The sequence below is a fragment of the Aulostomus chinensis genome, chromosome 18, assembly GCF_037954235.1.
Source record: "Aulostomus chinensis isolate RoL2024-O1b breed Wild chromosome 18, RoL_Achi_v1.0, whole genome shotgun sequence".
NCBI classification, from domain to species: Eukaryota; Metazoa; Chordata; class Actinopteri; order Syngnathiformes; family Aulostomidae; genus Aulostomus; species Aulostomus chinensis.
In genome coordinates this window covers 10,160,068-10,187,600 of record NC_141337.1, presented here as the reverse complement: position 1 = coordinate 10,187,600, position 27,533 = coordinate 10,160,068, and the positions used below count along the sequence as shown (strand labels likewise).

Here is a 27,533-nt window from a genome sequence, read left to right as displayed (position 1 = left end):
CTGAACAAAGCACTGTTCTCAAGGTTGTCGAATAGTCTTTTTTTTTTTTTTTTTTTTTTCCAAATAAGAAGCTCCTTCAAAGAAAAATCCACAGCTGTTCCACTCGAATCAGCTGTAACCGATCCAGGTAGGAACTTTATGAACAGTGACCTTTATTTCCAGTCCAGATGGAATACATTAAGCCGGGGTAAAAGTATACGGAATTATTTTAGCCCCCTTATAGCAGTGTGCTGTGCGTTAGATGACCAGCTGAGTGTTTCAAATCATTCTTTTTTAAACAGAGGAAAACATGAAATAATATTTGGGAAGGCTGGGAATTTTTTTCACACATATGTAAGGTGCATGTCACGCAGGGTGGTGAAGGGATGTGAATGGAGCGATTGAGAGGCATCGGACCCTGCGGAATGCACCACAAACCAGATGTGGAGTGGCAAGACAGAGTGGGTGGATACGGGCGGTGGTGTGGTGGTGCTGACGGGGGGCTGAAGGGCACGATGTCAGTCAGACTAATTTGTGCGTGTGTGTGAGTGTGTGTGAGAGAGAGAGAGAGACAGAGAGAAAAGACATGTCTGTATCACGAAGTGGCACAACAAAAATGGAAGAGTTAACCACCAGATCAGGACAAAATGATGCACACACAACCAGATGTTTCCCTATGCGGAATATTTAGCATCTGCAGCTTTGTGTTGTCACCGTTGTCCTGAGAGACAGAGTGACGACTAGTTAGCTTAGCACATTGAATGTTGGGGGGTAGGAAGTGTTAGCATGCCTTGTCAACAGTCACCAGGATCTTGTTTAGTCCTCCTTATCGTCTTGTGCAAAGTTGTTCATGAGTAGCAGTCGTAGCATTCAGTCTTCTCTTCATCAGCAAACGTTTTGACAGTCTTCAGTTGCTCTGTTCGTACATCTGTAAGAACACGAACATCAGATGGTAAGTGTCATATTCTGAAGTGTATTTTTAAATTATGTCATGGAATATGTCGTGCACAACTCTAGTTGAATGAATGCAAGTTTTTCGAACACCTCCCTTCCACTACCATCCATTGTGCTAAGCTGAGTTGCAGACAGATGCTCTCTGACCTAGCTCTCCATGTAGACGGGTGGAAATAGCCATTTAGTGCTCAGTATGAGTGCTCAGTATTGACATATCAGTGTGTATCTGCATGCTTTTTTTGTAACAAGTAGTTGCTTGTGTGTGGCTCCACAGTGCATTGTAGTTATTAAAGTCAGTAAGAAAGGAGTCTTTGTCACGACCATCATCTAAACCCAGTCACACGGGCAATCTTGTGCCAGAGAGCCCAACTCATTTATACCACCACATTCCTGGGCTGTTTGGTAAGCCCATAGGGGTCTCTCTCCTCCTCTCCTCCCTCTCCTCTCTCTCCTCCTCTCCTCCCTCTCCTCCTCCCTCCACCTACTCTTGTCTGGATTCCTCATTCCATCTTCATTTGGATCCGACTGGGGACATTAGTCTCACAAATACACACACACACACACACACACACACACACACAAGAGTAGTAGTAGCTGCTCTACATCAGAGGTTTTGAGTCGCACCTCCGGGGGGGGGGGGGGGGGGGTGGGTTCTGTGAATGGAGGTAGAGGAACAAAAATTTGTTTAAAGATGGTTGTATACGGTAGTTTTTGTTGATTTTTACTGTCTTTTTGTCTACTCCCCGGAGTCAGACACTAATAAATTCCTCAGAACAAAGTTTTCACGTATTTAATTTTGTCAGAAGTAGATAATTGACTAACTATGGTATCAGATAACATAATAATGAGGCTGCAAATGTGTCTGGAATCAAAATTCCAAGTAATTTTCTAACGGGAGGGTCACCTCGACTTTGACTGCTTTTCAGCTACGTATGCTGTAAACACACTATACTGTACAAACCTGGCTCTGTGAGCTCCTGAAACCATCACACACGGTAAACAGTAGTTCATTGTAGCTGTACCTTAAACCCTGAAACCAAATCAGGACCCTCAGACTATCTTTTGTAGGTCTGCTATTACTATTAATGTCACAAAAACATTGGTATTTATATTTATAGCGGAAGTGTGCGCTTCTTATCCAGGGAGTTGTGTAAAATCCTCATCTCTGCTGAAGTTATCAGCCTTGTCCTCCACCAGTACCTCTCAGCAAGGATGCCCCGAGAGAACACGAGTTTAATTCTTGGCTTGTCATCGGGTTAGTCATGGAACTAGTGTTAATCAGCAACAGATTTGATAAGCTGCCGTTGATGTTCGTCATTTGAAGCGTTGAAGCCAACGTTCAGCGTCAGCCCAAAATAGGACGCTGCCAACTGAATGTTTTGTTTTGAATCTTTGGAATATTTTCAAGTTATTTCTGTGTCTCAGCCAATGAATTCATCTGATCCGGGTATGATTGAATGCAAGGTCGTATCAAAAAGTACACTTATTCGAACATGAATAAAGCAGCAGTTTTTGCTCATGGATTTAAATGATGGAAAGCTTCCAACTATTCATGAAGAATTTATGCCTGAGGACTCTCTAGTTTTTGGTCATGAGCATGCAAACGTATGTTGTTGTTGTTATTGTTTTTTAAAACTTTAAAACAATAGTTTCGTGAAAACAAACCGCAACAAACATCGTAACTTTTTTCTTCTGTGCTAAATTCTGACCAATTAAATACCCAGATACCCCCCCCCCCTTTCAGATTGGATACAAGCTGCGTTCCATTTTTAAAACATCAATTTCAGCAATTTACACGCCTTTTTTCTGTTTTTCGGGTCAAAGGTAGGCAGCATCCTCGTGTCGTGGTACGCGCTGGCCAGCCGACGGTGATGTCGAGGCAATTGTTTTCCTGAGCAGCAGAGATGACCTCATTGAGTCACGGCTCGACGACCACAGCTGGTCAGTAGTTTGGAGAGACTAGAAGAGAAAGCTACAGCCAAACTCATCGTCAGTTCTCTCTACTTCTTAACTTTTATCCCTTTTGTTCAGGTAGAAGAATGACACAGTGACACATTCCATGACGTAACAACCGAGGTCGGGGATTTGGGGATCTGTGCTGCAAATGAGATTTTTCTGATGCTTGTCTCATCCCAAGTTTTATACTGTCTCTGTTACTGCTTTGTCTGTTGCTTCCCACATTGTTGCAGTGGCTGACAAACAATCCATTCATGGGATAGCCAGACTTCCCAAGAAACTCAACCGTATGTTTATACATTCTTTCAGCGAAAGAGCGTATTTGCGGTTGAGCTATTCTAGTTTCCCATGTTTCACTCTCTCCTGATGTCTCTCAAATATTTTCCAGACTTTGTTCCTTCCTTCCTTCTCTTCTCTTCCCAGCCTTATTTTTCATTTTTGTGTCTTTCCACAACTCTTCTCTCCTCATCGACGTACAGTTTTATAAAGTACGTCTATTAAAATTTACTCGGTTAAATATTAGGCAGTGCAGTTATTGTGGATGATAAAGCAAGCCGGTGTTGCAGGTTTCTTTGGTGAGTTCACCTCAAGCGTATTGGTGCCTATCCAGGTGACATTTACAGTAACACACGGTTGGTTGCTCTGAAATAAATGGCTGTCATTGTTCAGGTATAAGCTACGTCCTTATGTTTGTTTAGTCAGTCAGTCACCTCTGATAACATGCTGACAATGCTTTGTTTGCTTGGATTGATATTTTACTTGGTATGCAAATTAGTTTGTGTGTGTGTGTGTGTGTGTGTGTGTGTGGAGGCAGAGATGCATGTATGTATATTTTTCCAAACAGCAAACTTCCTTGAACATGTGATGCTCCTAGTTTACTTCGTATACTATTTAAGAATAATTGCATTCTATATTTTGGAATTTAAATATAATTTAAATTCGCTTTACCAAAGATTTCTATCCCTTATTTCAACCAAAAAGTGTATTTGTTGTTACGTTTCGTGCTGAACTCTGGCAGAAAAAAATCAGCATATAGGATGTTATTTGTCTAAATTGCAAGATATTAGTGTTCAAATTCTGATTACAGCTTAATTTCTCCGTTCTAGGATTCTGTCGATCACTTTTTTTTTTTTTTGGGCTCGTTCTTCTTTTCAGCCAGAGCTAATCAGCAGGTTTTAACTGAATCTATGGCGCTGCTGCAGCATGCCAAGAGTTCGGTTAGGCCTGGGCATATATGACAAGAAACCATGTGACTTCACAACTCTGCCTTTTATTTGTCTTGGCAGAATATCCCTCTCTGCTTGATGATGGACTGTGTTTTGCCACCCTGCCCTGCCTTGTGCAGCTGCTCAAAATATCTCATGTATGCCGTAAATGCAAAACAGACATTTTTTTTTATTTTGACTTCATGTCAGATGTCTTAAGAAATGGAGAACAGAGTGTTGGTTGTTCTCATGTTGCTTTATTTCCATGAATGACTGCATCTTTCTTTGTCAGTGCTTCTTTTATTGTCCATGACAGACTTCTTGGCTCTCAATGTACAATGAAATCTGTACAGAGCACGTAAATCTGTAATTAGACTGAAGTGATATGATTGGATAGGTAATTATAACGCTTTATTGAGTGTCAGCGAATGTGTTTGCCCTGAGGTTTATATTTCGGTTATGAAAAGCGATGATATTAAAACACTAAATTAATGAACAGGATTGAACCTCAAGCATTCACATTCTGTTGCCTCTTTCTTTCTTTAATTCTAAAATTCTCATTTGCCCAGTAAAATCTGTTGACTTTTAAGTTCCGATCTGGGTTTTTTATGATTACTGTTGAGAGTGAAAAAAGTTTCTTCCTTCCTTCCCTTTCGCCTTCCAGCTGTTCACAGAGAAAGCAGAGAAAACCATTCCTCCCTGGATACCTGGAACTATATTACTTCCTTAATTTGGTGGAAACATCTTGACAAACCTGGCTCTAAAACTTCCTCTTCAAATTCTGCGCTACAACAAGTAATGCGTTGTGCCCTGTTGGATTTCAGCGCTGTGGAAACAGAGTGGCTCAGTTTCCTCCAGTGTGCAGGTGCTGGGAGCACATTGCATAAACACAAGCTGCACTGATTTTTAAGGACCCTTGAGGGAAATTTGTGATTTGGGATAGCAGGGTATGTACTGTAAAATCAAATTGACTTGATTTCTGGCTAACCTGCACTGAACTGTGTTTGTCTGGGTTCTAGAAAGTCTTGATTCTTCTCCAGTTTTTATGGTTAATGCTTAACATCATACTTGAAAATAGTTAACATGTTTGGCACTGTTATGACATTTATTTCGTCTGTATCTCGCCATTCTCTCTCCCAACATCCTGGCTGCAGCCGCAGTGTTCCAGGCTGAGTCCCAACCCTAACCTCAGCATCAACCCATCAACAGTTTAGAGAGCAAGCGGACTGAGCGAGCTGACCCAAACTTCCCAGGATGAGAAAACTTTAAATCTAAATGTTATTCTTCTGGGTCCTCAAAGGATACATTGTGTGGGGATCCAGAAGGACATACCAGGCTGTGAAAGAGGCTCTTTCTTGTTTTTTGCCCATTGGCCCCCTCCCAGTCTCTCCGGGGCAGCCTGTCTCTCTCTGACAACAGCTGCTTGCTGCCTGTGGAGGCCGGGGGTGAGCGGTGCAGCTCCAGACATCTGTAGGCCCTGAGCCTTGGCTGCCTAGCTCGCTTTCTTTTTTGCACACACACACACGTTGGAGCCCGAAGTCTGCCCAGCACAAAGGACGATATTCATCCCCCCTCATACAGTCTCTACTGGTGAAGAGGTCGCCTGAAGCTCCCAAGCTCACACTCTCTTTTCCTCCTCCTCCTCTCCCTCTCTCTCTCCTTCTGCATCTCCTGCCCTCTCCCTCCCTTCTTCAACTCTCCATTTCTCGCTTTATTGGAATGAGTGTTTTTCCACTCAGGTCCACGAGAATCACATTTAACATCATGCACTGTGGTTAATCAGAATGACAACGAAGGCCACTGGTCTCAATTAGGGGAGACATATTCTCCATTTTGAAAGCACAGTGACCTGTCTTTGACTTTTGGTTACATCTAATTATGGGTGTCTTTGAAAAATATGTGGGAAAGTGTGTGTGTGTGTGTGTGTGTGTGTGTGTGTGTGTGTGTGTTTGAGTATGCCTCTGTGTGCGTTTTACCTCCTAACCCTGAGAACAGGCATTCCAGTTCGGAGGACTTGCCGACTAAGTTCACAAAAGGAGGGAGGCCGGAGCGAACAGAGATCCTTTGTACAGCATGAATGTGGCCATGAGAAGTTTGGGAATGGCATGGTTTGAGAAACATCACAAAGTAGCTTTTAAACAGCCCCACTGCTAGCAAACCATCTACTTTCCTGTAGGGTCGTCTATGACTCGGGTGTTGCCCGCACTTTTAGAAATAATTGATTTTTAAAATGAAAAATTCAGTGTTTCCTGCTGCAAATTCATCAGTTAAGCTGGTGACTGACTGGGAGGGGCCACAGGGATGTGGTACACAATTTTTACCCTATGCTAACACAATAAAGCTATTCTAAAGTACCTTTGCCTATGTCTTTTTTAAGACAACGGAGCAAGTAACCTGGTGAAATGCTAAGTGGGCTCGGCTAACTAACGCTATGCTACCACTTTCATCCTCTGCTACCACTCTTACCCTTGCTGCTAAGCCTCTTGATTCTGTAGTTATGAGGTCACCTGACAAAGTCACCGAATGTTAACATTAGCTTGCTTCTCTCAGCTGCTGAATTCTCACAATGCAGATCTTCTCTGTAAATTCATTTCATTTTGATGAGTTTGTCCTCATTTCATACGGCCATGCCGTGGTTTTTGAGAGCGCTTTGTACGTGCTGTCTCAACAAAACGCACTTCTCTGCTCATGGATGTTTCTCTTATGCACTGATCCTCTGTTACCTCCACACAATTCCATTCTACATAAAATGTCAGTTCCCCTGTAGAATAACTTTCCTGGCCAAGAGCTCTTTCGTTTGTTATTTTTAAAAACACAGAAAAATTTTGACATTAGGGCCCAGCTGTTGAACTGGTTTAGTGATATGATATTGATTGACAGCTGGCTGTCGGCCCAGTGTGTCAGGATTAAGGATGCTTATGCGGAATGAAACAAGGAGCTTATTGTGTTTGAATCGATGGTTGTGAATGTTTGATGGCCGTCTTAAAATGAAGATCATGTTTATGAGATCAGCTTCGTCAGCTCCTTAGTTTAAGCAGCTTATAGAAGCCACCTATATGGATGTTGTTGTTTACTTCTTTTTTACTTTAAATCCCTGTCACTGACTCGTGCTCATTGCGGTTGCTTTCTGTTTTGTCTTTGTTTATTATATCTGGTGATATATCGTAGATTCCCTATCGTCACCTTGTAAGGACAATGGCTGAAAATGATCCCCATCTACTGCTCTTACTACAATGCGGTTATTGAATCAGGATTGCACATAACACGTCAGACTAATAAGATAAATGAATAAAAGAATGAATAGATAACTAATTCACCATACATTTGATTTGTTCTTGAAATGACAAGTTTTTCCCTTGGATGTTCTTGATGTTTACTGTCTGCGCACTTGTATATTGTGTATGTGTTATTCATGAGGTTATGGAACCACTGAAGTTTTGCGTTCCATAATAACAAGTGATAGCGGGTACAAGAACTGCTGTTCACACAGGACGCCGTCATGCTGTTAGAGAGTTCCAAGTGTCCTGTGCTGTTAAGTCATCTCCATTCTTGTTGGTTTGTGGTTGTTCCACATGTCACCTATGGGTGGCAGATGACTTCATGTTCATGCAGGTCAAGTATAGCTCATCACCTGTTTTTTGTTCCAGGTGCATGATGGTTTCCCAGGGTCTCCTCTCTGTATCTTTATCTGATAACTGCTGGTAGACATACATGAATATCTTTCAGACTCTGCAATACAAATGATGAAGATATGCAGAACTTCCTTTTCTCCCTCTATGCTATATTTTGTGATTGCTGACAGTGGTCATAAAATGTGACACAGAGCAGAGTGAATGGTTTACATCAGGGGTTCTGATCTTTACATAAACCATGTTTTTAACCCCAGTCATGTTCCATAGCTCAGCGGTAAAACCCATCTAAGCTCCACACATGCACACATTCATACATGCTCAGTCTCTCTCTCTCTCTCAGTCACACACACACACACACACACACACACACGCATACATACAGGTCGTGCAAAACACAACATGTCTGCTCATCTGCTTCTGATTAGTGACGACATGAGCGATGCCAAATGGGAGATATGGATCTCATTCCTCTGCAGACAAAGCCTCATTCATTGGCAGAAAACTCAGATGTGGGAAGACGATTCCTATGACTTGGACCTGAGCCGGTCTGCTTCCTTCTGGGTCTTATACTGACCTTTGAACAGAGCCTTGTACCACATGCTTGGCTGTACGGAGGGGGTAGATACAGGGACAAAGGAAAGGTTAATGTTTATGTTGTATTCTTCTATGATTTAAAAAAAAAAAACAGTCATTATTTACATCTCGCTGATGAAAGGTCAGCTGAGCTTCTTTTAGTTCACCAAACACTGCTGGAGTAAGCCGATGTAAAATGAAGCACAATAAGTTACCTCCATTGTTGTTGTTGTACTTATAGCAGGCTTAAGCACGTCTGCGAACTCGTCAAACAGATGTGTATGTGTGTGCATTGGATCTGTTACAGGATACCAGTAACCTTTTTCTTCGTGTACCAGTTTATTCATGTTGTGTTTGGCCAGCCAGTGAGTAGGTTCAGACCCTCTAAAGCAAGAAGCCAGAGAACTCCCTGACAGCTGTAAAGGTGTTTAGGACACTGTGAGAGGACAAACTGTGATGACAGCTCGTCCACATTCTCTCCAAATTACTCTTTGTGTGACTCACTGTTCAGAAAAGAAAGGTGCCAACGTTTGGGTGAAACTTCACCTTTGAGCTCAACAAATATGACTAATACTCCAAACACAAGAAGAGCAAACATATCTTTCCAAAATGCAAGAAAAAACAAAACAAAAACTAAAGCCTATGCTGAAGCCTTACGTCTCACAATACACCCTACATTCAGTCCACAAGGAAATACAAAATAATTCCACGCCTCAATAAATGTCATATTCCACAGTTTGAACAGCGGCTATCATCTCAGCAGAACAATGGCTATAAAGCTCTGAACTGCAGCTGCCTCTGGTTTATAGTGTTCGAGTTGACTCTTGATAAAGATTCTATGTATTAAAAGTTGGTTCAAGGCAGATGAACTTTGGATATTTCACGTATTTTTTCAAAATTGTATCTTTTCGAATCGTTTCAAATGATATTTTATTGTATATGGTACACTTACATCTCTGTAAGTGCGCTTCCTTTCAGTTTCCAGCAGGCTGTGGGGTCGTTGACCTACAGGTGAACCGCATTATGACCAAATACGTCATAGATAATAATGTGTGTGATTGCTGCGTGTCTTCACAGGTGTGCCTGGCCTCACAAAATTTATAGAAGCAAATCTTTGCAACACAGAGCAATCCCATTTTGATTTACTTCACTCCGTTTTTTTTTTTTCCTCTCTCACAGGTTTGGACCACATCTGTAGTGAAAAATAAAGATGTATAAAAGTTGCTTGTTGACATTTTGTTGCTCATTTTAAAAGCAATAAAAGAGCAGCCGCAAGGAAGACCTCTCCTGCTCCACTTTTGAACTCGTCCTGCTCTATGGGGCAGAAACATGGATACTCAAAGCTGTGGTGAAATCACTGGATGCTGTGGAAGGGTGTTGAACGTTATGGATGGAACGCATGAACAACACTGACCTTTATGCTGATCCACAGTATATGGACATGTGGAGAAAGTACTGCAAACATACTTTGCTCAGACATGCTGGACTTGGATGTGTGGCGTCATCTCAAGAGCCTGTAAATTGCTCATTGGCCTCAGTGTGGCTGATGGAATATAGCAAATATTCACCAGAACAACAGCTCTCCTCCTTTTCGTTTAATCATCCTAAAATGCAAAATTGCAAGCAAAAACAATAAGGTCACCAATGCTGGGGTGGTATGGGTGGGAGTTATTCAATCAGTAGATAAAGTGCCTTCTCAATTCAGAAAAGTAGTAGTGTAGTGAGTGTGTGGGATATGTGTGAATGCCTAGGGGCTTTTTCTTCCTTCCCTATTTCCACCCTCTCAATTCCAGCAGCAACCTCATGGTCATCTCAACAACATCCCAGTCGTACAACACCATTAGGTTTTCTGTAATCTGCAAAAAACAAGCAAATGTTTTGGGCTTTTCTTTCCGAGGTTCTCCCCTCCCTCTGAACCGCATGGAGCAGGGTTCATTTGTAAGGCGCTGTTTGTTAAGGCTTTAGTGGTTAGTAAGTGCTTCCTTTGTTTAGTGGGAGCGCGGAGACAGGGGGTTAATATCTCCCAGGGACTGCATACAAAGAAGGCCTTCAGCTCTCCTGGCCGAAGAGGGGTGGCTAGATGAATGAGGCCGGGCCGTGGGGCAAAGGTGCCAGGGAGGGCAGGGGAGGGTGGGGAAGTGTAGGCAGAGTCCGGGAGGTCACGGGGCTATTAAAGTCCAGGGGGTGGGGTGGAGGAGGCTGCAGAAAGCATGAGACGAGAGGGAAAGCAGTTAACCTTTGCTTTTGGATGGTGGCCTTCAACAAAGAAGTGACTTGGAGGCTTGGGGTCACCATCGGTGTAGTTTTTAGCTAAATGCATACTTAAGTAGGGAGCAAGAGGGCAAGATTTACTCCCAGTGAGGGGGGATCGAGGATATTGGGTGTAGGCACTTTTCTGGAGAGCTCCCTCTTTTCTGTGGGGATCATTCAACCTGGTGTCACAGGTGGCAATGGGAATGAAGCAGGTACTAAGACAAAATGGGAAGCAGTGTCCTTCATGGCACATGGTACCAATCAAAACAGTGTTCAAGCAGCACCTGCACATGAAGGGGAAGAGGGACTTTTCAGACGCGTAGCGCCCAACATGGACAGGTCATCTGGCCATTATTGAAAAAAAAAAAACCCCAGCTGAGCTGACGTGTGTTCCCAATCTAATCCTGTGTAGATGAAACTGTAAATTTAATAGAAGGTAAATACTGAATAAGTAAAAGTCAGACTAACTACTGTCGTTAGCAAGTCTGAACACAGGAAATCATCTCCCAAAAGCACCCTTTTCTCTCCTTATCATCACTCCAATTAAGCTAGGAGGGTCTTGAATCTGCCTTTTATATTAGGGTGCAAGTGTCACCGTCTCCACTGTCCTTGGCCCTCCACCCTTCTACAGCTGCCTGGGATGTTCGACGGTGTGAGAAAAAGGGAGACTTCTGTTTAATGGGAGCACAGAATTTACCAACAAAGCTTGATTCTCGTGGGTCAGTGTTTCTTGATGAAGAACAGTGGGATTTCTTTAGCTTTGGCTCAGCTGGTTGGTTTCGGATCAAATTTTATTTCATGGGAATCTGTGTATGCGTTGGCTTACAACATGTCAGCTTGGGTTTTAATGCAGATGCAGCGGTGGACCTCAGCCAAAGGCAATATTATTTTGGATCAGAATTTGGTGGAAAGTAACATTTTCCAGGTATTGATGTTCAGAGTCAGTGGCACAAGTCTCATTATTTGCAGATAATGGACAAAAAGTCCATTCATTAAAAGTGCATGTTAATAATCGCAGATAATGGATTCCAGGGAACTACAGTACATTTTCTGTCCTTTTGAAACGGTGTGTGCTTTCAAGTATTTTATGAGTATTACTTCCCAGCTGGCAACATTGTAATGATGCATATTTCATGTTGGATTGAAATAATGCTTCTACTGAATCGCCTGTGAGAGCTTTGTTGATGTCTCCATCTCCTCTTCTCTGCCATTGAAGAGAGGGAGAGAGGAAGAGAGATCTGTCTCTTTGAGCTCAACTCTTCCCACGGAACTACAACTGCATTCCCGCTGTGTCACGGCCAAACCAATGGCCTCTTTGTGCCTGTCCATCAGAGTTCCTCTGTGGCAGACACTGCCCTCTCTGTGCCCTGCAGCCCAGGGCCAACTATCAACTCTCCTCCTTGCTGTGGGTGACTACATCAGCCAGATCTCAGCAGGTTCTCTGCTCACCTGTGTGCACTGTGGGTCCTGCCCTGTAAAAAAATCAGTGTTAAATCATATTTTCGTATTGGGTTAGCATTGAAGATGACTAACACCTGGGCAACAAGAAAAACTTAAGCACTGTTTTCTGATAATTGTTTGATTGTCCAGCAACACAAGCCATCAGTGTGTGTGCACTAACTCTTTAACAAAATACTGGACGTTCCCTTTACTCTCAGGGGAATTGCTGTATTTTGAGGTCGCACAGCCCTGAAGTCTAGTAAGAAATGAGCACAAGAAACACATTTAGTGCTAGAAAATCATGGATCAAGATCATGGTTGGGGTTCAAAGACAAACACATGACAAAACGTTGCTCCTGCCTCATGAATGATGATATTGTTTACTTTTTGTAAAAATAGTGCCTTCATTTTCATTAGCAGTACAAAGAGTGAATGAGAGCAGCTCGGTCTAGGATCTGACCCATCGGACCCTGCAGTGTCGCCAAAGCTAAGATGGTTGTGAGACAGGCTCCCGTTCCCGTTTCTTTAAACTGATTTTCATGTACATTTTGAGATATCAAACCAGAATGGTTGGATGGGAAAGAGAGTATTTGAACATATTGTGAAAAAGGTTTAAGAGTTTTTTTTTTATATCCTTAAAATAACACACAAAAAGCAGTACATGTGCTTAATTCTTTACAAGTTTTGACATATTAGGACGTTTGTTAATGTTTCCATGTACGAATATTTTGACAAATTATAAACAAAGAGCCTCAGACATCTCCCAACGCTTCAGGGTGCAGAGATAAAGTCCCCGTTGTTGCGCTGTCTTCTTCTGTAGTTGTCAAATGGCATCAGATTGATTCACTTTTATGAACACATGCCTAAAATTCTTGTTGGTGACAGATTTGCATGCTGGATTTCAAGCGATGTGCATAAACGGGAGGAAATCTTGACTGTGTGTCATCATAGGGGATCATGTGATTGGTCAATAGGAAACGTAAACACAGTACCAGTCTTCAAGCCTGCTTTGGAAACAGACTTCATAATCCAGCAGGTTAGTGTACAGTCAGGATTTTTTTTTTAAATTGAGTTTTTTTTAACAATAAGCTGATCTTTAAAGAAGCTTTGGCCTTAACAGGCTGACCAGTTAAGAAGAAATGAAGCTAAACACTTCTGTTCTGATTAGAAATCCTTTTTTTTTTTTTTTTACATTCATGCTTATTCAAGCTTTGTCTGTTTTCCCTCTCTTGCCATGAACAATTAAATGTATATTAATGTTTGAAAACTATAATGTTAATCAGTTTAACATGAACACATGGAATTATTAGGGTTTTACCATAAAGCACAATATGGCGACTGCTTGACTGTCACCAAATCTCTGATATTAGCATAAATTCATCCTCTAACCAAATTTGTTTCACCAAAGCTCTTTTTGAGATTGGCGTTAAACTTAACAAATCAAAGCTTCACTTAATCGTTTACTGTAATTGCAAAAGCGTAATTAAAACCCGAGTCTTTTCAAAGCTTGAAAAAAAGATGAGCAAAAACCTGTCACACAAAATCTACGGTCATGAGGCCATTTGTGAAACTCTCACCCCGTATTTTGTGACCAAATATTTTGGTCTCCAAAGCAACAGTCCTTAAAGCACTTCTGATTCGCGCTGGCATCACTGTCTGCTGGATAACTTCATTTGTCTGAAGCCAAATAGGGGAAAAAAAATTACCTTTAACAGATTATTGACCCAAACGCCTGTAGGCTGAGCTTTAGTCCTGATTTCAGCATGTCATGGACACGTGCTGGGACGTAAAAATGCATGCTTGAATTGCAGTTTGTCTCATATTGGTTTTCCACATTTGTTTCATTGCTGTCATAAAGACTAAAACGATATGTTAAAATCTTGGCGTCATATCGCATCTATTACACCCTTCAACTGATTTAAAAGCCCTGCGAGACAGATGATAGAGTGGATGATAGAGAGGGAGGGGCTTGTCACGACTAATTTATGGCTTTTCTTTTAGCATGTGCAGCAGAACCTATGCTGGCTGACTGGTTACCTCTGGTTAGCTCACTGCTACCAAATAAGGATGGATCTTTAAATCGTAGACCCCTTCAGATTTCCAAATTGTGATAGGAATCAAGGTTTGTGTGACGCTCGAAACTATTCAGACACATTTTTCACAATAAAAATCTATGAGGAAAGGTCTTTGCCTAGTACAGTGTTTTCATTGGACAGGGATTTTAATGTAAAAAAAGAGACTGATTTTTTTGGACGCATATTTTGCATCTATGAAAACAGGGATCTGGGATTGAACTCAGATTAGCAGATTATCACTGTTTTTCGGGCAGCTCAACCATATGTGGGGGCAATTCCACCTCATCCACGTGTTAATCAAGTTACAAAATATTGAGGCTACTGAGGTAAGGAGCTTGCATAACATTATGTCATGGGATGGCATATAAATAATACAGCACTTTTAAGGTCATTTCACATGACATATTTACGCATTCTAAGTTTTCCGTGTGTCCTTTAACTCCCCAAAGACTTCCCCAATGAAGGGATGACGTGTCATGCGCCTGTGTAGTCGTTGGTGGTGACTGTCTTAAACATGGCGGCAAAGCACAAACAAAAAAATCTCCTTTTACAGAGTAAAGTGTCTTTCTGAGGATATTTTATGTGATAAATAGGCCATGCAGGCACAGAATCTTCATTCATGTATGTAAGTCTCAAAAACCTGTCAAGTCGCACTAGATTTGATTTCGGCTGCACTATGAGTTACGTAGTAGCGACATTTAGTAGCGAAGGTCAACATTGGCTCCTGACTAGCATGTCCGCAATGGTGACTTTGAGGCCGACGCGAGGCCGGGCCCACCTACAGAACCCTGAATGTCGGTCAGAGATGCGAATCCCCGCAAAGAAATATGAATACAGATTACAGATTCCTTTTCTTTTCAGTGGAAAATCTTGTGATAGGTTTGACAGCGCTGAGTTAAAGGTCAAAAGGCCACCCCCAGACACACGCACTTTGTTAGGGTTAAGAAAAGATCAGTTTAAAGGTTAAAATAAAATATCAAAAGCATCAGAAATCCCTGATGTCGTTTTAAATTAATGTGTCAAGCTGCATCACATGGCTCACAGAAAACAAAAAGTGCACAATGATAGCTCGCCAAATCACTGGCAGAGCTATTCGAAGGCCTTTTGGTGACACCAGCCTGGCCTGCCTTCTAACGCTCGATAAAAAGCACAAAGGTCTCAGTATCATGATTCCTTTTCACTCCTCCAACATGGATGTGCTTTTATGGAAGTTCAATCAATCTCCAACCTTCTTGACTTCCCTTTAAACTGAAGATATGTTCTTTTCTTTCTTTCTTTTTTTTTTATTATTGGTCACCAGCAGCCTTTTCCCTGTAATGATCTCATCCAATCCGTGCAACTTTAAATATGCTGTTCAACATTGATTCAAAGCAGCTCTGTGAAAGAATAATATTTATTCTATGTAATCCCCCTCTCCACCTCTACACATTCCCCAGCCTACAGAGTTTCAGGAGTGTGCCAACAATATCACTCCTCCCTTCTTCCCTCTCTCTACCCCCCCACCCCCCACCCACTGTGCTCTGTCCCTGGCCATGGCAGCAGAAAGAAGGGCGCAGGTGTAAAATGCCATGACAGAGGGATAGGAAGCGTGTACAGGGCTGGGCTGGGAACATGCGTGCAGACAGATGCTTTGTAGAGAGCGATATCAAGCACCGGGTCGGAAACATCCTATCTGTACGGTATAGAAAAGTCTCACATTGCTGAAAAGTACCGTTGGGCTTGGTTGTTTTGCTTGACTAAATTTCCTCCAGGTGCAGGACTGGAAATACTGATGAGAGTTCTTTCATTTGTCATTTTGTTTTACAGCTCGGCCGCTAACGGGGGCCAAATGATTTGTCAGTTTTGAGAGAGAGAGAGAGAAAAAAAAAGAAACCTGTAAACGAAAAGCTAAAATTTGATACTGAAAGGTGACGTAATGATCTTGAGACCAAACAATCCATAAAAAAGATTTATTTCTTGATCTTTCCAAATGCGGTAATTCTCCAAGCAAAGTATTTCAGCCTTACAAATAGAGCAACTCACTCTCCACTTATGGCAAATTCTGCAAAAATCCAATGGATAACAAACCATCGTTATTAGAAGTACGCGGAAGTGTTTGTCATGTGTGGAATGTATAATTAAGAAGAATATTGGAAGAATTCAATATTCAGTAATCCCTATGTATTCATTAGTCTGTAATCTCCTGAAATTAGACAAAACCGTGTCACGATTAGCTCAGTGACCCTCTTTCGAGAGCTGGTTCACTTCCATTCAGTACATTTTAGCCTACAGTAGCACACAAAGGACAAAGAACAACTTGTCTTCTTCTTCTTCTTGTTTATATCCTTGCACTGACAAACCCTTAGCATGTTTGATCCCCAACCCTTCCTGCTAATTAAGTCATTTCCCTGTGGGGGTCAATAAAGCGGCAGCAGGTTTTCGCACATGGGTCCTTTAATGTTCACAATAAAGCAACGCACAGATGTTTGGAGACAGGAGGACTACGGTGGTCTGCGAGTAAACACACTACGTACTACAGAATGAAACGTCATTCCCGTAGAAGAAGCAGGGTCTTTAGTTTGATATTTCATGCTAGTGTCTTGCGGACTCTTTTTCTGTGCTCTGAAAGATGTTCTGATGAAAACGGTTTCACAGAACAACTTTCCCCTCATTCTTGTGGTCAGAAATGCCTGGCACCATGAAATGGAGCATTTTACCACGTGTTATGATGAAGGAATCCAGCATGTCTCCAGAATGAAGTAAACAGCTTTTGGAAAACAGACACACATGCCGTCTTCGTCTTTTTCTTCTTCTTCTTCTTCTTCTTCTACTTTGCTCCCAATTGAAAGTTTCTTCAATCCCGTCTGGCAAACTTTACTCTGGATCATTTTTCTAGGATGATTCAAAGAGTGAAGTTTTTTAGGGACTTTCAGGGAGAGGGAGTGAGGTCATCTGCTGTGTGGTCAGAGAGAATGAGAGAAAGAAGTTTAGGAGAGTGAGTTCACCGTGACCCGCGCTTGCCCTTAAGTCCAGGATTTCGGTTTGGGCTGCGAGACGAGGTATACTGCACCGAGTTCTTGGCGCGTTCACGGTCCAGATTACTCAACTACAGACAGTACTTTTATTCTTTTATTTGTTCACCTTACCTCATCTATCAGTCTCCAATCAAAACGCTTACAAGGCCTTACCTTTTATAGCTCCCCGTTCTGAAGGGACAAAAACACAAAGAGAAGGAAAACAATGTGCAAGATGAGGATTCACAGCACATCAGCCTAAGAGTTTCATGACAGCACAGAGAATTGCTGTAATGTCTAGACGTTAACCAAACAAAACCTGTGTAATTAGCCGTTTCTCACCTTCCTCAGTGTTTGGCAGATGTCCGTATGAGGACGTTGATCACAGGTTGTCAGGCGGACATGGAATTCAAAGATGAGCGCATTGGGCTTTGGTCCAGTTATTGTTTTCTGTTTTTAGTCATCATGAATGTTCTGATTGTTTTCATCTATTTTTGAGCTCACGCAGTGTGCACACAAACACATTTACTCATACCTACTCCCATCACTCCAACTTCCAAACAGCTGTTCCTCACCTTTATCCCCTCCTCCCACTCTCCCTCCCTCCTCAACTCCTCTCCATCTTCCCACTCTATTCCTCTTTCTCTCTCCGCTGCTGTAAAGACTTTCCGTGACTAGCTGTCATTAATCTTCCCTCTCTAGGGGCAGGATCTTGACTGCGTGCCAGCTCGTGCTCATACAAAGCCAAGACAACCATCCAAAAACAGAGCCGCTTTTCTTGTTTCCAGAGTACCATGTATCTCACACTCACGCTGCTGCAACCCTTGGGGCAACACTGCTGCACACAACAAAGGAGCGACTTTGGATGAGGCCTCGCACATCACACCGGGGCTAAAATTCATATGTTCAGATACGTACACGCAAGCAGATACGCATACTAGGATGTATGAAATCTATCTCTCCCAATGTCAACTTCTCCTCTTCTGCAAAAGCTCATCTGACGGCATGTTCTATATGTATTGTGGACACGACGGGGCAAACACACGCCATAGAGGTTCAGCGAGGTGATGGTACCAGGAGAGAGGAAGGCAAATGCCGCACACTCCTCTGTGTTGTCTTAGTCACAATCTTGAATTTTCAGCTTCTACATTTAAGCAAACTGTGTCACCGACACACGCATCATTTGACTCCAGTCACCAGTACCTGTAGCTGCTGCTGGGAAGTTAAAAAAAAAAAAAAAAAAGTTGCTGCAAGAACATGAGTCAACCACAGTTTACATTTTAGTGCACTGTTTAGAAAGGCGTACATAAGCATAATAAAGCTGTTTATACAATTATATATCCAGGCTGTTTAATGTAACTGTTTGGAACAGATTTTTTTAAAGGTTTTGCTTGTGTTAAGCTCTCAAAATTAGAGTTTAAATGTTGGTGTCACACTTAAAACAGTCAATATCAATGTTATTCAGTCTATCCGCCCCCTTGGACCCAGAGAAAGCAGGGGTCACTGGTTGCTGTGTCCTGGTAATCTGCTCAGTGGGTGAACAAACCTTCCGCGTCATCGTCAGTGTGTTGGCAGCAGACTCTGGACTTTGTGTTGCAGGTAGAAATTACACATCAGAGTGCTGCATGCATGGGGAGAAGAGTGAATAGTAGTTTCAACAGTTGACCCTAATAAAAAGACAGATCCTTTAGCATCATAAAGAGCTACTGTGGGGTCCATTGTCCATTGTTGGTGCTGTAAATGTCAGTTAATGGAAAGAAATGAGGAGGAGGGACAGAGTTTGAATTAGACCTCTCATGTAGTTGCCTCGGATAAAATCGGGTTAAATTTGCTTCAAAGTGTTGAAAGTGCAAGTTTATTTCCATATATCTCTCCATCAAGGAAGGGAAACTTAAATAACAGCACAGACCCTGAATTTTCAATTATGCACTTCACAAAAATATAAACACAATGCACTGCCATTTTTGTCAAAAATCAAGCCAAACTTATTATACATACACAAAAGATTCCTTTCTCACGAATTCTTTAAAACCTGCTAGTGGGCACTTCTGCTAAACCCAGAAAATCCTTCAGCTGTTGCACACAGTGAGTGAGAATACAGATTAAACAACATTGGAATTGCACAGTTGTGTCCTTCCATCTAAGCTGAGCTTTTACTTAAGTTGGTTACGACAAACTGCAGTCAGGTCAAGAACCTGGTGAGGATGACGAGCTCGAATCATCTTCCCTGTGAGACGCCCTCTGACAGGAATTCTTTGATTGATTGCATCAGCTCGCCGGTTGGCTGCTGTGAGACCGTCTCATAGGTGAAGAAGTGCAGATGTGGCAGTCCTGTGGTTGAGAAGCTGGCTGGTTGTGGGGTTAAATCGTTGGAAGCAGGCTTACGGGAGTGAAATGATTATTTGATTGACGGGCAACAGCTCTGATGGATATTTCTGCGGTCATCATGCGAATAGCATGTTCCCTCAAAACTGGTGACATCAGAGGGATCAAGGGGTTGTGTTTTTTTTCTTACTTATTTACATTTGTTCCTGTGAATATTCTTTGATATTTAGCTGCAAAGCTGAAATCAAGTCTTCAGGTCACAAGGGCAAATTAACGTGTGACTCCTTTCTTAAAATTAAAAACAAAATGTATTCATCCTTCCATTTCATCCACTTTCTGTTTTCTCTACTCTTAGTCTGGCTTCAGATGTGTCTCCTCTCGTGACTTGGCTGGATCTTGGTTTCTTTGACTACAGGCTCCTTTCTAAACCTTCTTCCCCTGGTTTCTTTCTACATTATGATTCGCACCATAAAGTGTAAGAGGGAGGCCGTTATCAGGGAACGTATTGCAATATCTCCTCTCAACGGGTGCCCTATTCAATCTCCATCAACCACTCTAAAACACTGGAATACTTTAACCTCCTCAGATCACCCAGCCTCTATAAACCACCACATAACACAGCTGAATTTATCCGCTTTCCATTGCCTTCAGGGCCTTTGGAGCTCCTTTGTTTAGACCACTATGTTCCTCCTAAAGTGTTCCGGAGTTCTTCAGTGATTCAACAATAGACTGCACGCGTGGGTTACTCTTCTACATAAACATAGCATGGCTAACATTTGCTTATTGTTGTCTCAAACATATCTATGTGTGAGCTGAAAAAAAAAAAAAATCCCATTAAGGACACTTGCAGTACACTTAAGATTTTCCAGGGGTAGGAGACAGTAATTCCTTGAATTCTCCATGCTTTCACAGGTACAGACAGTCCAGAGCTGATGATCCATCAAAGCACACGCACACATGGTGATTCACACAGTCTGTTATTACCAGGAGTCAGACGTGTCACGCACTGCTGTTATTGTTTTTACATTCATTTATCAATTAACAATAGTTACGCTTGTGCCGTTTTCACGATATCTTTCGAAATCATTGTGCAAAGCGTGTGTTTTCACAAAACACAAAATAAACACCATGCAAGACTTCTCTTTCTGTAAGAATTGTTAATGTGGCAGGTGAGAGGTGACGCCTCAGAGGGATTTTCAAAATGACTCCCCATCTTCCCCTGGGCATGATGGATTCCCACTCACTCATGGATTTATATGGGATTGTGATGATCCTCTCCTAATTTGTGGGTAGCTGCATGTACAGTAAGTGAGCTGTATCACGCTAAATGCTTCTCGACACAATGATGAGATAAGCCCAGTGTAATTACCTCAGCAGAAAAGGACTTGCTAATGAAAACCACCTCTACGTTCAAAGGAAAAAAGTTCCTTTTCTGTTCACTTGATGTCCTTTGCCTTAAGGCTAGAGTCAGTCAGTTATATTTCATTGTCTGATGGGGGAAGACATTAACCTGCCTCTGCTGTCACGCTAACTCGCTGTGAGTCAGCGTCGGCAAGAAAAAGTTGGACCTCAGCATACCATTCTCACACATCAAAGCGATGCGGTACACGGTGGCAGCTTATTTGCAGGTCTGTTGAACTGCTACAAACCCATCAGTCTGATGGAAATTCTCTGAATGACTAACTCTGCTGCAGGTAACCAGAAGAAATATAACAACAATGTAAGAGTTAATGCTAATTAGAAATTCTTCCTTGTCAAAGCACACTTTATTGTTTCTTTGAAGTGGTTTTACCTTTGGGTGTTCCCTCCTACTGAGCAAGAACAGAAGGGGAAACAAGTTCTAATCATCCATCATGCAGCCCTGCACTAAATACATACATCAGGAGTTTATATAGGGTATATGGTTTGTATTGCATGCAAACACACAACGCTAGCCTAGTGAGACCATCTGCACCTCACATTTACGAGCTGTCGTGTCTGGATCCCCTCTGATCTACAACCACTGTAAGACATCAGAACGTAATGGAGCCAATCAGGACTGGGTTCTACCTGCTCCTCTGCCTAACAACAGTAATATTAGTCCTGATTGGTTTCTGATGTGAATCTAGGCCTGGTCTTGCCTCAGTATGGCAAAGCAAGAGCTTTAAGTGCAGTTATTGCAGAAATATACTCAACAGTGGTTGAGTTTCTCTGTGGGAAGGATGTATTTGTTACGCAGATTAGCTGGAGGAGCTCGTCCCTGCTCTGCCCTCTCATAGATGTTTTGGATTGAAAGAGGGTCTAATTGTTGCTGCGGAGCTCAACTTCTGAGCTTGTGGCGCACAAAGGGTCTCACTCAGCTAGAAGAACATCCTGCGGTTGCGTGGAACATCTTTTTGTTTTTTGGCGGCAGCAAAAAATCAACTCAGAGGCTCAGCAAAATGGCTACAGTGAATTAGACGCTTGTTGGTAATGGGGTTTCTATGCCACTGTGGTGGTGTTTCTCAGTTTGCTTTAAACAACTGTGGCTGAAATGGAATAAATTGGTTTGGAGTTATGTAAAGTTGATATTTTTTTCAAACCATAGATCCACAGATCAGTTTGATACAGAAACATGAATTTTGGAACGTTTAATTTGTAGTGTTTCCTATCAACACATTTTAATGACGCGCTCGCGGTGTCATAAGCCTGTGCTTGATGTGAAAAGGTGTGAGGTTAGCCATAAATCAGTGCGACTTCAAAAAAAGTAAAGTCATACTGCGCTGCTCGACAAAGTTCCCCTCAGGCATTGTTCTGCTTCCTCTGATGAACTGCAAATATCGTTTTATCTTTTTAATAGATTATAAATCTCTGCTTTTTTTCATAATCACTTGAGAGCTGCTTTGTCGGTGTTGCTCTTTTCTCTGCAGGAGCATGCCAGGGAGCAGCCATTGTATTTCAGCTCAACCCTGTCATTAGCTGGCTGGGGTGTGGGGAGGACTGTTTACAAACAGCTGCCTGACATGACCACAGAGAAAGTGACACACACGCTATAGAACACACCTCAAACCTGTTAAACCGTGTCTGCATGGCTGCCATTTTTCTGATAAAATATCCCAGTTAAAATGTCAAAACAAAGGACACATTTTTGAAATACTTCTAATTTCTTAACTGTCAGTGCTTCAAAATAAAAAGTAAGAAAGTATCCACACACGACAAGATATCAGGGTACATTATCGCGACCATAGCCATTACTGTTTTTATGGATCCATATTGAGTTACCGTTAATTTAGCAGCCATGTGGTATGAATTTAGATGAGAAAAAAAGTGCTTCCTTGTTGCCAGGTTTTTGGTCCTTCTCCAAACACACCTTGCAGTGTGTGAAGGGACAATGCAGCTCTTTCACAGCTCAGAACCAACTGTCACACCTTACATATCCAGGACATCCTTTGGCTTCATGGACAAAAGCAATTGTTCCCGATGAGAGCAGATGAGCTACGAATGAAACAATAGACTGACTGAGTTGAAAGATTAGAGTAGATAGAAGAAACTGTGGGAGAAAAAAAATGGAATTACAAGAAAATTGAAGGTAATTCCTCTCCTTGGTATGACAAACAGTTGAGACCGTAAGACATATTCCTTTCTTCTCAAACACCAATTGCTTCATATTCTCAATCAAACAGCCCCTTTGTCTCAGCGTTTCGTTCAGACACAGGGAAACAGTGCACTGCATTGACGGGACGCAGACAGATTATCTTGTTTGAATGGCTTTTCCAGAGCGGCAGAAAGGCCGGCACAACAATAGGTAACTTGTTGTAGGCACAACAAATCCAATATTCATTTAACATAGCCCATGGGGGCTGCTCATGCTGGTACAGTAACTGTTTGTATTTGCATAATACACTCCACCTCAGCAAGGCTACTAATTGGGCTGGTTGGAAGGAGCCAAAAGCCCCTGATGAAAGAGAGTATTGGCCGCTATTATCATAGGAGACACAACAATGTAGGGATTGAAATAATTTCTTTCATGCCTGCTTTGGATTGTTTTCTCCTTTTGAACTGTCTAACTTTTCTTTCTTTTTTTTTTTAATTCCACCAAATCAGAATCACCAAAGCAGTACTCACCTACAACAAAAACTTGGAACATATTCCAAAATTGAAGAGATTGCAAAAATATCTAAAGTCATTTTTACATATGAACTCAGGGCAACTGACACATGTGGCAAACAGGAGCTTCTCCTTGTCAAATGCATATCAGTTGGTGTTGGTTGGAGAGTGTGCGGGTGGGAGGATATGATGCAAAAATGTATGCAGCAGTCATTAGCTGCTTCATAGTTTGTTCACTCAAAACCAAGTCTCTCACTGTTCCTTGAATATTTCGGAGAATAGTTTAAAAGTCCTGTAATCGTGGACGTCTTCACGTAAATGACCCTTCGGTTATTGGTATTCTTCTAGTTTCTCGCAGTTACTTCTCTGGACAATGATGGGGTCGACTCACACCCGAGCCCATTTACAGTCTTTGTATCAAGGAGCTTGCAGGGTAAAGTCTGTTTGTGTCCCGTCCAACTGATGCAGATGTCTGGGTTGTCTCATGCAGCTCCTCTGGGTAACGGACAAGTTTGTGGTCAACACCTTCACACTCCCAACGAAGTGCCAGTACACTACCAATTATGTTGCTGCATGAACTCTGCAGGCATCAGCTTTGCATGTTCAATTCTAAATATGACTGCAGTTTTCACGTGTCACCTTTCAAAATATATAAAAGGAAAATCAGCCTGGGAAAAAAAAAATTGTCAATGATGTGTGAACAATAAGTTTGTGCCCTCAAAACAAATTCCTTTATATTATTTACATGACTTTCATTGTCGTGGTTACAATAAAACTCAGTGATGGAAAAGTAAAACTCGCTGTGAAAGGGACACAATTGTGGGCCTTCCATTCTGCAGTCCAGTATTTCTTTGTTCCGTCCTGCCAAACTGGGAATTTCTACTTGTAAATCTCATCACATGCATAACTGACTTTTTTGTTATTTTGCCATGATTCCTCCATTCTTCCCCGGGATTGCCAGTTCATCCTACTAAACTGTCCTCCTCCTGCTCCTGCTCTGGGAAGCACCTCAGATTATTACGCTTCCTCCATCACATACAGAGTCTTTGGTCTCATCTTTTCACCTGCAAGGAGTTTAACCGGGGGGAGGGGGGGTCGAGTGCACAGGAATGACCAGAGGACAAGTACCATCAGCCAGCGGCAGTTGCCCAACAAGCCAGCACCCTCTGTGTAAAGCAACAGGGCGCTGTACTCCCTGGGCGCCCCTTGACGAACCCTGGAAGGATTCTTGGGTGTCATACATGAACCAGAACAGATCAAACATCACTATTTAATTACATGTGAGTGAGAAAGCGTTGTCAAGGTAACAGTGCAAATGTAAAAGAAGCTTCAGCTCGTTTTCAAATGAAACATGCAGTCTGGTGACCATACGATCACCATGCACTAACTTAACTCTCATGCCTTGGTTTGTCAACAGACAGTTTACAGACATTCAACTCTGTGTGTGTGTGTGTGTGTGTGTGTGTGGGAGTGTGTTTTTTCATATTGCTAGCAAAAAAAAGAGCTTCTCTGCCCCGACGTTCATTAGTGCAGATTGAAGTCATATGTGCTGTTGGTAACATTGGCAGAGAAGTTTGTGGTTTTCTCTGCTTGGACATGATGGTCGCCCATGATATGTCACAACCAGTCAGACCTTCTTTCAGTCTTAGAGTTTATGCAGGAGTGCAGTTTGAGGGATGTGCGTGACTGAGATTGGCATGGTTAACAGCGCTGGAGTCCACAGACCAGATTTGGGCTTGTTTTATTACCTTCCCTCAGTGTTCAACATCTGTTAGATCACAGTCACTCACACGCACTCATAAATAGTTTGGATCTTATTCATACATATTGTTTTGTGTAATCTTTACTTCAAACCCTTTAGCAGCAACATATAAAATAACAGTTGCGATTGTTCGAAGTGAACGATGTTCTACAAAGCACGTTATCAGGACGGGCTCTATACGAGTTATGAAGGCACAAATAATGTTTGTTATTACAGATTACTTCCTCCAGAAGAATGTGCAGACAGGCTTTCAATACATGTGGTGAAAAGACCTTCATGATGCCATCTAGTGGCCATCATAATTATGACTACAGGAGAGTAGCATATGGTAACAATATAAGGGAAAGAAATCTGTATATTGAGGTGGAGGTAGCACCAAATGGATTGATTGTTCAAGAGTTAGGTTGAGGATACTTAACAGAGACTCATATTGGCCAAGAGTGCCTGTGTGCAGACATCTTAACTGCTGCCTCCGCAACTGAAACGATGTCATGTGACCCCCGGTCAGGACTAGGGTTCTTTACACAATTGCGTAGCAAAATACAAAGGCTGTTCATGGAAATATTAGTGTGAAGAAGATGAACCTCTACCGAGGAGGTCAAGTGACTTATTTTCAAATGCGGAGGTGGAGGTTCGCCATCTTGTCTGCAGCTATGGTCCTTCTCCATGTGGGAGGCGATGAGCAGCTAAAGTTGCTGTAATGGTCACTGCTATTTAGAGCTATTTTCTGGGTGTTTTGATGTAGTTTAATGCCGATTTGCTGCTGTTTTGACAGGGCTGGTGGACGGATTAATGAGTGGATGCTGTTCAGCTGGAGCCTTCTATTTACTCAGGGACGCCAGTGGTGAGTGTTGGCTTTGTTTTAACCCAAACCATGATCTTTTCCTGTGTTTTTGTGCCTAAACCTAACCAGACTATGCCAATAAGTCTGTAATATCAAAGGTTGGGGACAAATTGCTTATACAGATGTACTGGAGTTAGGCAGAATTAGTGCAGTTCCATCCCATCATTATTACGCCTGACGTAGGATGATGTTGCCATCTCAGTTGGTGATGTTCAGAGCATTACGGTGGTCTGCAGCATAGCTGGGACATGTAAGCCACACAATAAACTACCATAGTATCACGTCTGTGTTTTGGGTGTGCTGTTCCTCTGTTCCAGTTTCTCTTTTACACACCTGGATTCAGTACTGTTACCATATGATTTTCTGCAGTGCATAACATGTAAACATGGCGGTGTTGCACTGCACTTTTCATAGTGATGGTGGGTTGTGACAGCAGCCCTGTCAGAACATCATAAAAGGGCTTTATATTCTTTCCATGGTCTAATATTGTTCCTTTGTAAAGATAGCATGTTTTTATAATCATATTCTACACCTCTGTTGTAATATTAGTCAAAATACTGCAGCATTTAATTTCCTCAAATCATGAAAGTGCACCTTTTTGTCAGTTTTAGTAAAGTGTACTCTTTCGGCCTTACCCTGAATTTCTAAATGTCGTAAACATCTTGAATATATATTTATATGATCACCAAAACCAAAGTTTCTGTCTGTCATTTCCTGTATGATTAAGGGTACACAGTGATACCATTGGCAGTGTAATTAAAAATGAGTCGCCAAAGCTCCTCCTGTATGCAGCCTATATTTAGTTCCCTGATTTCCTGATCTTTGCCAGGTTTTTAAAAATGTGTCTGGCAGCTCCTCGATAAGCTTCATGGGAGATTTGCTGCTGACAGGACAGCTGATATTTAGAGCAGTGTCACTGTAACTGAGGTCAGAAATTGCTCCCATAGTACTGGTGTCTGACATGTGGCATTAATTATTTTGGTTTCCTCAATGAAATATCTTGAATCTCTCTGTGTATGTGTCATGACAAAATTGCCTTTGTTATCAAAATGATAAACACATTTCTAGGCTCCCCTTGCAGTAGACAACATTCTTTTTCATGAGATGAACAGATAAAGGTCAAAGCGAGATATATCCAAGTGCTGAAGCTGCCTGTAAAGACAGATGATGTGGGAATGTTTGCAGTCTGAAAATCTAGAAGGAGACCGAGGGAGAAACTTCATAACCTCAGTGGGAAACAGGTGCTGAGTCAGTGAGAAGAGGAATGTCCGAAGAATGGGGAGGGAGTGTGAGTGTGTGCGTGTTGCTTGTTCATATGTGTGTGTGTGTGAGCAAGAGAGAGAAAGAAAGAGGTGTGTATTGAGTCTGTGAGAGAAAGTGTGAGTAACACTGAGTGGAAGCCAGAGAACAAGGGGAGGAGACTCTCTGGGGATTGCGTGCGGACATCAAATGTTTACCTGTAACAAAAAGAAAGGGG

General features: G+C 42.1%; 2 long non-coding RNA genes across 12 annotated transcripts in view; one reads left to right on the top strand and one right to left on the bottom strand.

Annotated features, from left to right (window-relative positions):
* The window catches only part of LOC147245080 (uncharacterized), a 112,491-nt gene that overhangs the window by 24,900 nt on the left and 60,058 nt on the right, over positions 1–27,533 (top strand). For 10 of the 11 annotated variants that reach the window (XR_015110182.1, XR_015110179.1, XR_015110180.1 and 7 more), the window contains one exon: positions 25,988–26,056. The exons of the other annotated variant lie outside the window; for it this stretch is intronic. This is a non-coding gene — a long non-coding RNA (uncharacterized LOC147245080). The remainder of the gene's footprint in view (positions 1–25,987; positions 26,057–27,533) is intronic. 11 annotated transcript variants of the gene reach the window in all.
* Positions 16,389–17,604, bottom strand: LOC147245081 (uncharacterized). The gene is made up of 3 exons (XR_015110159.1): positions 17,403–17,604; positions 17,235–17,252; positions 16,389–17,001 (listed from the first exon to the last, which is right to left on the bottom strand). It is a non-coding gene; the product is annotated as an uncharacterized LOC147245081 (long non-coding RNA).